The following is a 14,022-nucleotide window of genomic DNA, read 5'->3' as shown; positions in this document are numbered from 1 at the left end:
TATTGTATCCAAACTCAAATGACTTCACACTCATTGGATACACTGACGCTGACTATGGATGAGATAAGCTAGAGCGTAAAAGTACTTCAGGAGGATGTCACTTCCTTAGAAGTTGTCTAGTATCTTGGTTCAGCAAGAAGCAATCGTCAGTGGCCCTGTCAATAACTGAAGCTGAGTACATTGCTGCTGGAAGCTGTGTGGCACAAGTCCTATGGATTAAGCAATAGCTGGAGGATTATGGTGTACAAACAGAAACAATCAAAGTCAAATGCGACAACAAGAGTGCCATTGACTTATCCAAAAATCTAATCCAACATAGCAGGATAAAGCATGTCAGCATAAGGCATCACTTCATCAGAGATCATGTACTCAAAGGTGAGATCAAGCTGACCTACGTTCCAACAGATGAACAGCTTGCAGATATCTTTACTAAGCCCTTGGCTCGTGAGCAATTTAACATACTAAGGGAAGCTATCGGTATGTCTAATCCTCTTCAATAAATGTCTGTGCTTAAATGAATGTTGAGTGATTATTGCATGCTGAGTGACTAGTGCTTAATGCGTAACTATTGCATGTTGAGCTACTATGAATAATATAAAATCACTTCATGTTGAGCAGACATATATGTTGAGTGATTACTATGAGCTGAGTTACTAAGCATGATAAAAAAATTCCTTCTACATAAAACTGAGCACTCAGAACCCCAAACGTTTAGTATTCTAAGAAACTGAGTAAACCCACTTGCACAATTAATGCTAGCACGCGCATTAAGTAGCCACCTAGGATGACGTAAGAGCAATAATTAGAAAACACATGCGCCGAATGTGTCATAAATGCCAGGGACAACGGTCGATTGATCAACTCGAGGTGAAACCGCCATTCCGACCTATCAAATTAATCCAAAATGACTATAAATAGTGGACGATTTCCCACTAAACTCTCTTTACACTTGAAATCTTTGCCATTTGATTTCTCTCTCTCTAATCCTAAATCCTCTAAACTCTCTCAAAGAATCATCAAGAACATCATGTCTGACGATTCCTAGAACAACTTCGGCCGCGATTACGATGATAATAACTCCGATCTAAACCCTCCGTCTCCTGCTGAGCAGGTCTATGAAGAGACTTCCACTGAGTCTCAAGGATAAGGTCAGCATGACCAGTCCAAGGTCAGCACTCCGAGCAAAAATCCCCAAGATGACCAAGCAACTTCGTCAAAGAAAAAGAGAAAGAAAAAGCAACCTAAGGAGAAGGTATTCATCCCTGTATACAAAAGCGTAAAGAACTGTGAAGTAGTCCATTGCCGATGGTTCTCCCCAGGTTTTGTAACGGCTGAGAAACCTTTTTGTGAATGGATCTCCAAAAATGGTGGACCGAGCTCTTCTCTCTCCCCGGTACCACATATCCACAGTTAGTGAGGGAATTCTATACGAACCTCAGAGTTGCCGAAGATGATGTTGACCACTTAGTGACCAAGGTCAAAGACAAGGACATCACGATCACTCCGTCCTATCTCGCAACTCTGTTAAAGCTGACGGCCAAAGGTTCAGAACTCAGGACCACGAACGACTACTCGTGAATTGATTATCCTGTTGAGTTCTGTAAACCAAAGAACCACAAAGGCGAAATTGCCAGTACTTGCATGGGTCAGCCTCAGAAAATGGCTCATTATATACTGACCAACTTTCTATTCCCTAAGATCAACGCCTCCTCCTCAGCTTCCAACTTTGAGCAGTGCTTCATTTGGCACATGCTGAACTATAAACCGCTCAACATGCTCGTCTTTCTCATCGGCGCGTTCCAATGGAGTACCGGGAAACTCAGGATGCGCTCCCTCATCACAAAAATTCTTCAGGACCACCAGGTGGGCCTAGTCAAAGAAATTGAGATTTGGGGCACGAAAATCACAGCGGCACTGCTATTCGGCTTAGCCTACAACCAACCCATCAAGCCCAAGAAGGGAAAAGGGGCTATTGAAGAAAATCCCGTTGAGGAAAATGAAGAAGGGGATAATATGGTTGAAGAAGCACAGGATGTGCCGACCAAGAAAGGGAAGAAGGTAATGGTTGAAATGGAACTCACTGACCGCACTAGACAGGATAAAAAGCGGAAAGCTGACCAATCCGCAAAAGATATCAACACAGCTCCGAGGAAGCTGAGAATAATCTCTAGTGCGCAGAAAGCTGTTGAACAAGCTCACGGGGAACCTAAGTCAGTGGAGAAACAGAAAAGGCAAGTTGAGCCTGAGGAAGAAAGTGAGGAAACCCCTGAAATGCCTCTGAAAAGGAAGAAAACCTCTGGGTTGACGTCGATCGAAGCTAACCCACTTGACTTCGTAATCACCCCTGAATCACACTTTGTGCGGAGTCAAGAGATTGACCTAGAGAAGATTCTTACTGATCATGAGGAAGAACAAGGGCATACTGAGGATCAGCCTCATGCTGACAAGATGAATCAAGCTGAGCAGAGTAAACCAGTTGATGCTGAGCAAGCTGAAAATCCCACTAAATCACCAGTGAAGGACAAGGTTGTGGAAGGCCTTGATGCTGAGCTCGACTCTTCCTCTGAGTCCATTGAAGTAATTACTGCTGACCCTTCTCCACCAAACAAAAACTCTAAGGACAGCACGGAAAAGCGATTCAAACGCAAAGCTTTGAAACCCAAGACTCTAGATCTATTGGATGATTCTCCGTTGAGGGACCCAATTACTGACCTCACCAAACTTCAGTTTCAGTTCTTCACCAACATTGTCGAACCAACTCCGGAACAACTGAAGGAAAAGCAAGCCTCTGTTTCTCGAGCTGAGGAACAAGCCAACCCAACAGTTCCTAAGGGTCCAATTTCTGCCGATACTTCTGCTCTACCTTCCACTGAGCAAGTGCTCGAAGTCCCTACTGCTCAACCCAACGAGCTAGCAAAGGAAAACCCTGCTCAAGACAGCTCTGAATTGCCTCAACCTTCCAAATCTACTCAACTTCAGACTGACACTGAGCAGGTCAATATCTCTGCCGATCCACCTTTTCCTACTCCATCAAAGCAGAATGACAACCAGTCAGCTCCTACTGCTGACCTGGATAAAAGTGCAGCTGCTGACCAAGCTGGCACCTCTACTTCTCAGCACCAAACACCTCCTCCATCCGGTGCTGACAAGACTCCGGCCTCTGAGCAACACGTTGATGAATCCTATGCTTACATACATGCTTCTGAGTCTGGTAGGAAAATTATTGACTCAGCTCAAGCTCTCCTTCAGGATATTCATCAAACTCAGGCCGATGCTATTGGGTCTGTTCCGGTTGAGCCAACACAAATCTCCTTTGTCACTCAGCTTCTGACCGAAATCAAGGGTCTCAAGGACTTGATGAGTGTCATGACATCTTTTGTATCTCAACAACCCAAGCAAGAGTCTATAGTGAAGCTGGCTGAACTCCAGCTGATGATGGTGAACCATATGAACTCCATCCAGGGTCAACTCAATACCTTATCAGCTGTGAACTCAACTTATGCAACCTCTGCTGAGCTCAACCAACACTTCTCCCAGCTGACCTCTGAACTGATCGGAGCTCGTGACCTTATCTCCTCCTCTTCTCAATGCTCAATTGAACAAATTGGGGAAGCTATTCGCCTACTCAACTTACACAAAGAAGAGATGGACACTGACCAGGTCAAGACTAATGAGATTCTGCAGTGCACTCAGTCCACACTTGCACAAGTCTGGCATACCAATACTCAGCGTCAGCTATATGACACTGCGCTGCTCAAAATGTATCATCAATTTTGTGCCAGGCTGACAGAATCGATCACTTGGATCAGAAAATCTCAAGAGTATTTACTCAGTACTCAGCGCTAATATCAAAATTCTCGCCTCAAGTATGGCCGCCGGCATGGAAGTTTTTAAAGGACTTCGAGACAGTACGAGTGAAATGCAACAGTATTCCTCGCGACTAACTCGTGCTGTTCTTCAAGGAACTTTCAATGCTCATTCTCCTCCCTCTCGTGATGCTGGCAAAACGGGGGAAAAAGAACAAAGGCAAGCTGCTGGAACTCAGCAGAAAATGGGTGAGCCATCTCAGCAGAAGCCTGGTTCAACTTCTGCTGACCCGAGTAATCCAAGTCAGCAACAAAGAACCGCCAAAGGGAAGGGAAAATCCAACAAAGTTCATGTCAACATAAAGAGATAGATTAGAAATAGTCTTAGACTTGTAACTTTATATGTGGCATGTTCTACTTTGTTATGCTGGCTATATATATAAGCATCTTTTATCCAAACTGACTTTACATATGCGATGCTTACCTATTGTGCTTATATGCTGATCTGTCATACTTAACTGCTCATTGAACAACAAATTAAATCTTGTGAACATAAGGAAAATACAAGTAAAAAATACTCAGCACACATAACTCTGATACACATATGATAACTCTGATACCTATATGCAACTCTGAGTAACAACTATATGTTCCAAGCATTGAACTCTTCTAAAAGCTGACCTAGGCTCATCTGAATTAGATCTTGGAAGGTCTAGAATTGAACTGAGTCAGTAAAGGCATGTCTTAACTTCACTCGATTAAATCTTAGAAGGTTTAGAGTTAATTTAAGTCAATAGATGCAACCCTTACGGGGGAGTAACTTCAGAAGAATGAAAGGTAAATCAATCATGGGGAACTTCAATGCTGAGTTCCATAATTAAATATTTTTGCCAACATCAAAATGGGGGAGTTTGTTGAAATACCTTTCCACATGATTTTGATTTGACAAAATTATTTAAGTTAATTCCATGATTAAGATAATTAAATTTAAGTGCTTTGATTTAATTGTACTAATGTGTTTGTTCAATGTTGAGTATATTTATAAATGAGAACAGAAATAAAAAGTTAGACAGAACGAAGTCAGCATGAGACACAGCACAAGCTGAGTATAAGTGTAACTCAGCATTATAGAAGAAAAGTCTTCCTCAGAACAAATGCTTAAAGACGAAGCTGACCGAAGACGCTGAGTAGAATGTTACTCAGTCTCCAATAAAGATAAAGAGCAAAGGCAACATCAATAAAGTCAAGCTGAGTGTTTGTCAGGTCAGCTCAAATGATCCGTTTACTAAAAGACAAGATCCGACAAAGACCTGCGCCAAATCAGAAGCCTTGGAATTATGCCCAGAGACCTTTTCGAGATGCATGGATCAACTGACATTTGGCTAAAAGACGAAACTGGCGCTAGAAGACGAACCTGGAGGAAGAAGACAAGCCTGACGCCTGCTATTTTCAGATGACAAGATTGGCCTGCAAATCTGTATGCTGACCAATGAATGATGCAAGAAGATCGTTTGAATTCAACGGATACATCCGGATTCAAATGATTGAAGCATCAGATTTCACTATAAAAGGACAAGTTCATCACTTGGATCTCTTGCCGAAGTACAAAAAGAAAAGCATACATACAAGCACATAAAAACAAGAAAAGCAAATACTTACACCCAAATCCTATCTCTGTGTAAAAGTCTAGATCGAATTTGTATTCATCTAAAGTGTTCTTCATCTAGTAACAACAAATTTGTATCAATTGTAAAGATTGAGAGAGTGGTGTTGAGTACTCGGTTTTAGTACTCAGTGGTAGAGAAAATCTGAGTGGTTGGTTATAGCGCTCAGTAGGGTTGAGTAGACGAATAGAGGACGGTTGTAGACACTGAGTCGGAGGACCTGTGACGAAAACCTGAAAACAAGACGGTTGAAGTGATTGATTCCGGAAGTTTTGAAAAACAAAAAAATATATAAAGAATAATAAGCGAAGGAAAATTAGCGGCACGGTGCGGGTGCTTAGCGGCATCCGGCACGCGGACGACAATGGTCGAACGCCCGCTCGGCGGCGCGGGACGTGCGCTCGGCGTCCGTCGGACGCACCGCAAGTGGCACGCTCTCGACGTCCGAGCAATGCCCGGGTCCGGTGGCACGGGGCGCGCTCTCGTGGGCCGCTGAGCGCACGTGCCCGGTAGCGCGAAGCGCGCGTTCGGCGGCCGCGACGTGTGAGCGTCCGGCGGCGCGAGACGCGCGTTCGGTGGCCGCGGGATGCGCACGCCCGATGGCTCGAGGCACGCCCCGAGGGTCGTCGGGCGGGCGCCCAACCTAGCGTTGGGCGCTCACCCAACGCCGTTGGGCGATCGCCCAACGATTGTTGGGCGGCCGCCCAACAAGGTTGGGCGGTAGCCCAACACTAGGTTGGGCGGCCGCCCAACCCCAATGGGCGACGCCCAATTTCTTTTGGGCGTCGCCCATTGGTCCGGGGACCCGTTTGCCTATAAAAGGCACGGATCCCCATAAATACGAGGAGAAAAAAAAAGGAAGGGGAGGAGGAATCCTTAGAGAGCTTCTCACACTAGATATTTTTCTAGAGAGAGGAAGTTGATTTTTTTAGGAAAAAAACATTTTTTTTCCTAAAAATTGAAAATCTCTAAATTTCCTAAGTTCAATTTTTACTAAATTTTTTATAAAAACGGGAGCTCGTGGTTCGTGGAATCAATCGGCTTCAACTGTCAGATACCGAATTCAAGATATTATCCGAGGACTAGACTCTTTATTTTATTTAATTTATTCTCTTCTTCTATTTTTATGCTATAGTTTTTATTCATTTAGTCATTTATTTATTTTGTCACATTTTATTTAATTAGCGTATTTATTTAATTTACGTTTCGTGTTAAATAAAATTCGGTTTTGTTTTAAAATAAAAAACCTCGTTTTGATGTCCCAATACGAACTGTGATCCGATAAAAGGTAGTTCGGGTATCGAAAACGTTGTAATTACAAGTTTTTTAATTTAAAAGGAATTTCTAAATAATGTTTTGAAATAAAAAACGTCGTTTAGGAATTTCCGTTTTCGACTATGATCCATCTTTGGTAGTTCGGAAACCCAAAACGATTGAATTAGATTTAATTTAAAGCTTTTGAATAAATCTGGAAACATTTAGGAGTGCTGCTGTAATTTATCTATTCAGTCACTAAATGCTGTTTACCGACGGATTTTCCGTCGGTAAATCTGCTAAAATGTAAAAAATGCCATTTCAGTCCATTTTTCTTAACTTTTAAACTTTTAATCCTTGGTATATATAATGTATAGTTATGTAATATATGTTTTTTTAAATTATTTTAGAACTTTAGCATATATAACTATTTTAGAGTATTTGTATACTATTTTTATTCTATTTTACAATATAAGTATAAGTATATATATGTATTCCCTTTTTGTTATTTTGGGTTGTGTTTTAAAGGTTAGTTATTTGGTATTTTGAAAAATAATTAATATATATTAGTATATGGTATTCTTGGCATTTAAAACTATATTAGTTATGTATATGTATAGTTTTGGAATATTTGGGTTATTTTAGTGATTATTGAATGAAATTATTTTTGGATAAGCATTATTTTCTTAGTTATAGGATTTACTTGCTATTTTCACATTTTCAAAGTATAGATATATTGTACCTATTATTTTTATATACATATAGTTCCTTTTGTATTAACTTTTTATCTTCATATCTTCCTTTTTGATTTAAATGTATATATATATGTCTAAATTATTTTCTTTGTTCTTTTGCCCCATTCATGGGTCCATGTCCCAAATGAGTATTGTTTGAGTGTAAATATTAGTTTGAAGGGGTTTATTATTGTAATTATAACAATTAGAGAGTCCATTAAATAAGTGGGGAAAATAAATCACAAAAAGAGAGTTTTCAATCGAATTATTTAAACTAATGAGTTTTTTTTTAGTTTCCTAAAGTGAATAAATCGAGTCATTTTTGTTAGCATTTTAAATCATTTCTCAAAATATCACGTTTTAAAACCTTAGTCCGTTCCAACGACGGATTAAGCGAACATTGTAATTAAAATCGTTTTCTTTGTGAATAATAGAACTTTTTGAATCATTTTCTTAAAGGATTTGTACAAAATAAAATTGACTTGTATGTTTAACCACGTTTTCTCATTAAAAGGTTTTTATCTCAAACGTTTTCAAATACTCGAGTCGTTCCAACGGCGATTCGGGTAAATTTCATCAAACGGGGTTTTAAAACGCACCTAAATCGGTCCAACGGCGATTAAGGTGCGAACCATGTAAATGAACTCGTTTTGGGGGAAATAAGTTAATGTAGAACGAACACACAACATCACATTTAATACGGGTGTAAATAAATCACTTCTTTCTTCCCCCTCTCTGTGTATGTATAAACATAAATGGGTGATTCTTTATTGATGTGGCTTTTCAATAATATATGCTCAAAACGGTTTCTAAAAAGAGAAAGAAAAGGGTTTCAAATGAATTTTAAACTTAAAGAAGTATACGATTAGTCCGTTATCGCCTAACATGCTGAGTAGGAGGCCGGTGGTTCATAACCGGGCGATGTCGGGGTGCTTAGTAGCCTTTCTCCGGAAAGGAGCTAGCCTTCTCGGCTCGTACCTAAGTTTCCCGAACCGACACCGGTCTCCCACAAGGAATCGGTGTTCATTTTCCCATTCGTGGGTGGCGACTCTTTCATATCTCCAAGCTCCGATCCTGCCGAGCAGCTTGATTCCACGATTGGTTGCTTTCGGCGCCAATCACCGCTTACGTCGCCATGAGGTTGTCCACCCCCCGGTCCGCCCGGGAGATTAGGCCGCGGCACCTCGTCTAACAAGTGGCGACTCTGCTGGGGAAGCGAGAAATTTGATTCCGGAAGGCGTGTATTAAGCCCTTAACGGGGACGGATCGTTTTACTTCTTTCCGTATGCATTCATGTGCATTATTGCAAACCCTTTGGGTAATTTCCGCGAAACCTCTAGCGAGAGTCCATTCGTCGCTCGAAAGAGGCTAGCGTAAGTTCCCCCTTACAGTAAGGCGCCAGAGGGTCCCCATCCATTCGTTAGGGGCGAATCTGTGCGGTCCTGTGAGGTCCCGCGGTCAGCCGTGTCAGCATATAGTAGCCTTAGAAGTTTCCATAGGATTACCCGTTACTATTTTTGATGTGATAAATGAATCAGTTCGTGTTTTCAAACCGCCATGATACGTATCTAATCCTAAAGTATGTAAAGAAATTGGGACGATGTGTTAATATATACTTATGAATCGACATACTAATTACCCTAAAAAACATCGAAACGATTGAACTAAAGACGACTTAGTCATCTCATATGAATGAACATGTGCGACCCGCCTTGTCCCTTTCGGTGTCCCGACAAAGGCACGTGTTCAGGAAATGCGTTGTGACGTAAGCACGTATTAGTATGAATCGGTTCGGTGTTAAGGATAGTTACATTTCGATACAAAAGACTATATTAACAGTAGCCGTTATTCACATTCTTTAAATAAATTGGGATAAAACGAGATCAAGGCGAAACGAAAACGAAGAACATTTCTGTCCTGAACGACCCTGTCATAACGCAAAAAGTTTCGCACAAGTAGCCCGTCCCTTCCGAATGAAAGACGAGCTTTTACGTTATGCCTCGTGTCGTTCTTAAGAGAAATGGATGTGTCCGTACAGATGACTAAGAAAATAAAGAAGAGAAAAATGGACTAAGCGACCAAAATCATTCCGAATCTACGATATATATCAATACCGAGAGTAGTTAAAGAAAATAAACCAATGCCGTTGAATACGTGCCTCGGACGAGTGTATACCCCGTTTAAAATCTCGAAGCCGAATTAAGCCAAACCATATAATTGCGCCATATGGACGAGACTGCAGGTCTTGACTAACGACTCGATCATTTCGACCGTTACCAAAACTGCAAGAAATATGGCCCGATATACGTGTTTGCTTAAATTCGCGCCTAAAGGAAAGAAAACGGTGATATCCTCGCTTTGAATAAGCATGTGATTCAACGAAACGTTGATTTTCTATAACCACACTAAGATGATATATCCCGTGGATTGGGAAGAACAACGAACTGTTGCTAGCCGAAAGGTTACCGTGCGCTCAAAATAAGACTCGTCGTCTTTTCACGTAGCTAAAATGAGCAAACAGATCCTCGACGCTAAGAACAAACATGTTACGCGATGAGTCCGTTCCCTAAAATAAAATCCCAAAAGTGATTCCATCACTAAATAAACACGTGGTTACGTCTCTCGATAGATCCAAAAGATCCCGTTGTAATCCAAAAATCGAGACACGAACCCGCGCGAATAAAAGGGAACGAATCATTGACAATAACGAACGATTGGACTAGAAGAATAACTCGTACCACGTCTAAAAACTGAGATGCGCTCAAAGGGAGTCAAAACCCGAATTAATGCGTCTCGCGAAAGGACAAAAGACGAGTTATTCTGAAAGGACAATCCGCCTTGGTCGATTTCTTAGTCACTGAACGTGGATGCGTCAAAATGAACTGTATTGTCTGATGGGTGATTTACTTTTCCGCAATAATCGACGGCATCACGCGTCCCCTGGACCGCAATGTGAGCCAAAAACCAAAATCCTAGGAAAGAGACCTGGACCAACGAGTGTGTGGAGGAATAAGGGTGGAAGAGAGATGTTGTGATACATGTAAATAGAACTAACGTTTGTTCTTCTTATCTTATAATCGTAAATAAATAAACGCACACACCACGAATCATGCATATAAAAATCATGCATACATACTAATGGATACCGTTCGCGCAGACGTCATCATTAAGTGATTGTGGTACCGAGATAGCAGTCGGCTAGTTAGGCAGTTTGATCAGTTACATATTGACAGTTCTGAATCGGCAGTTGTGGCTTCGGAATCATCTTCGTCCGAGTATACTCAGTCTTCAGCCGGTATGTCTGCGACCGACGAAAAATTAGCCGAATTGGAAAACTCTGTGAACAACATTAATGAGCAGTTAGCAGTGATAGCGGCCCAGTTAGCTAAGCTGGCCATGAGAGATGATAAAAATGGCAGTAAACACGATGAGAATGAGGTGAACGATGGCCCTCGCTTTGGGAATGAGGAGGATTATCAGGATTATATCCGAAAACAGCTGGAAAAGGAGAAAGAAAAGGAAGAGGAGTGGAAGCAACACATCACACAGGAAGTGCAGGACTTGCGTGGAGGAAGTTCCGGAAATCAGGACTTCTATAACTGTAAAAATTGTTTGTCGGCAACAGCTTTGCCTCTGAAATTTCGTCTCCCCGACATGAAAAAGTTCGATGGAACCGGAGATCCCACCGCTCACATGAGTCAGTATGTTGCGGTGATGAAGCACACGATCCTGACTGAGGATCAAGTCCTGGGGCTGTTTAACACCTACCTAGAGGGGGCTGCCCTCACATGGTTTCATGCGTTACCAATGGTGACAAAGAGGGATTGGAAGGAGTTAGCGAAGTCAGTCATCGCTCAGTATAGCTTTAACACCATGCTGGAGGTCACTTTGAAAGAGCTAGAGAGCACTAAGCAATAGGCTGGGGAATCCTTTTTCGATTTTGTGAAAAGATGGAGGGCTAAAGCCGCAGTGATGAAATAAAAGCCGCTCGAGCAGGATCAGATCCGAATGGTGGTTGGAAACACGTTGCCGTATATCAAGAATGAGTTGCGGTATATGCCGTTTATGGATTTCAATCAGATGTATAGTTGTGCCTTGACTGTCGAAGGTGATGGGGAAGCCGAAGAAAGCTTATACCAAGTGGACAAAGTCTGGATATAGTACCGGAGGGTCTAGCGCGAGTACGGAATCCGCAGCAGTGAAAGTGGTTGATCTTAATGCTATTGAAAAGAGGCGGTTCGCCAAGTTCGATCAGACCTATGCTAAAGTTTTCGAACGTCTGCAGAAAAAGGGATTGTTGAAAGCCCTTACCCCGTATAACAAAGCTCAACCTACTCCGCAGATTCAGGCTAGAGGGTACTGTGAGTTCCACAGCATTTATGGACATACGATTGAGAATTGCGAGAGGTTGAAACACGAAATCCAAGATTTGATTGAAGAGAAGAAGATAGCTGATCCTTCGTCAGCAAACCCTTCCGTTAGGCACAATCCATTGCCTAATCATAGGGTGAGCATGATCGGTGCTGGTTTGACAGAAACTGTAGTGATGGAATCCTTTGAGGAAGATGTAGAGGAGTTGTTGGACTCCGTCGAAAAAAGCAATGTGGGAAAAGGTCTGTATGTGTCCTTCTTGGGTGAGGAACGAGAGGATGAACCGATGGAAGAAGGGTCAGATAGTGGAGCACCGTATGATGAGGATAGTGCTGAAGAGACCGAAGAAGGGTCGTCTCGGACTATTGTGCCAGATTTGAGTTTGTTTAGTGGAGGAAGAGATCCCGAGGTGCACCTGCGTGAATACATGCACAACATGTTTATTGAATCCTTCGGAGTAGATGAGATTGCTCAGTGGTTTCATCATTCGCTGGTAGGCGAGCCTTTGGAATGGTTCCACTCATTACCCGACTCTTGCAAGCATGATTGGGATCAATTATCAGATTTATTCTTAGAAAAGTACCAAAGAGCCGAGGACAGGGCCGCAGAGCGCTTCGCAAAGCAGATTGGACCTATCAAGCGTCCGCTACCGAGGGTTAGCAAGTATAATGGCAATAAGGATCCTATGGAACACCTTCATTTTTACTTGTCGGCTATGGCACCCTTGGGTTTTAAAGAAGAAGAGATCACTAGCTTGTTTTGTAATTCGTTGATGGGTGAACCGTTAATGTGGTACATGTCGCTGCCGATGTATGTTAAGACCGATTGGGCAGCAATGATGAAAAGATTTATCAAGGAGTATACAGTATGGATGCTGGCAGAGCAAACCCCTGACTCCCGGTCTTACCAAACACCTGATGCAGTGTTAGCAATGCCTAGGTATGGTGGATACCAGGATCCTGTTGAGCATGCAAGGTTATTCCGCAATCATATGTATGACGCCAGATTTCCGCAGTGTGAGTTGCATGAACATTTTCCGGAAACCTTGATGGGTGAAGCCTTATTTGTTGGGGTTTAGTGTCCTATAGACAATTGTTGCAGGATACAAACTTATTGTAAATGAATTGTTCTTTATATCATTTGTTTTAATAAGATATATGTTTTATAACTATATAAAGGCAATCCCTTTTAAAGCACTAAATAAAGTCTAATAAAAGGAAATCCGTAAAGTTTGTTTAAAGTGATTATAAAGTGTTCATACAAGCATGAAGTGAGACAAAACTTTATAATAAACTAATAAACTTAAAACCACCCCAAGTCAAGTGATATGTTTAGGATTGATATATCACTGTTGAGACTTGTATGTAACAATGTCTTCTGTCCGAAAGAAAGCTGATCTCACAAGCTTCATATATATAGATATCTGGACAGTTACATAGATCCGATGAAACATCGTTCATCAGGATTGGGGATCCGATTTGAGATAACAGGATGGGTAGATTCATCCTTGTCACATGTTCATCTCATTGGTATTAATAGGTATAAATAATCCTCAGACTCAAAGGAATGTTAATTGGTCATCCTGAATTACTGAATGTGAGACTTTGATCGCGTGGTCCCACGATCCTTAACAGAGATGACTCTGGGGTGTGAACTGCAAAGGTTGGGTTTCACAGGAGGTAATGTCAGGGTAGTTATACATTGGATTGAGCATTTATCACTCCCGATGAATGGGAGATACGTCCAAGGATCGCTTGTGGAAGACTCGACTCTAAATCCTTGCAAGGTGATAGCTTAAGAGTAGAAATACAGATTTCACTTAACCTATCTATTTGAGTTGACTCGGCCTGTACAAGTAAAACGAACGTCTCGCTATATATGACTTGACATCATCCATAGTCATAAGATTCAGTTCAAGGATGTAGTTGATAAAGGATCGAATTATACTGTAACTAATACGGAAGGGTTAACGGCAGAATCAACCTGTCTTCTTAACGGACTCTGGGGGGAATGATTACGGACATGCCGATAACATGCTCTGTTCATCATTCCGTTATGCAAGGATTAAATATAATTCTTGGAGAAATTAATTTAATAGTTGCATACGGCCAGAAGTAGTAAGGACCTAATGGATCACAAATAAGACTTGGAAACAAAAGAGAGATGGATCTGATTAATAGATGGAAGCCCAGT

Source organism: Euphorbia lathyris, chromosome 1 (assembly GCF_963576675.1).
Source record: "Euphorbia lathyris chromosome 1, ddEupLath1.1, whole genome shotgun sequence".
Taxonomy (NCBI): domain Eukaryota; kingdom Viridiplantae; phylum Streptophyta; class Magnoliopsida; order Malpighiales; family Euphorbiaceae; genus Euphorbia; species Euphorbia lathyris.
The sequence above is the reverse complement of the archived record's forward strand: the minus strand, read 5'-3'. Positions refer to the sequence as shown.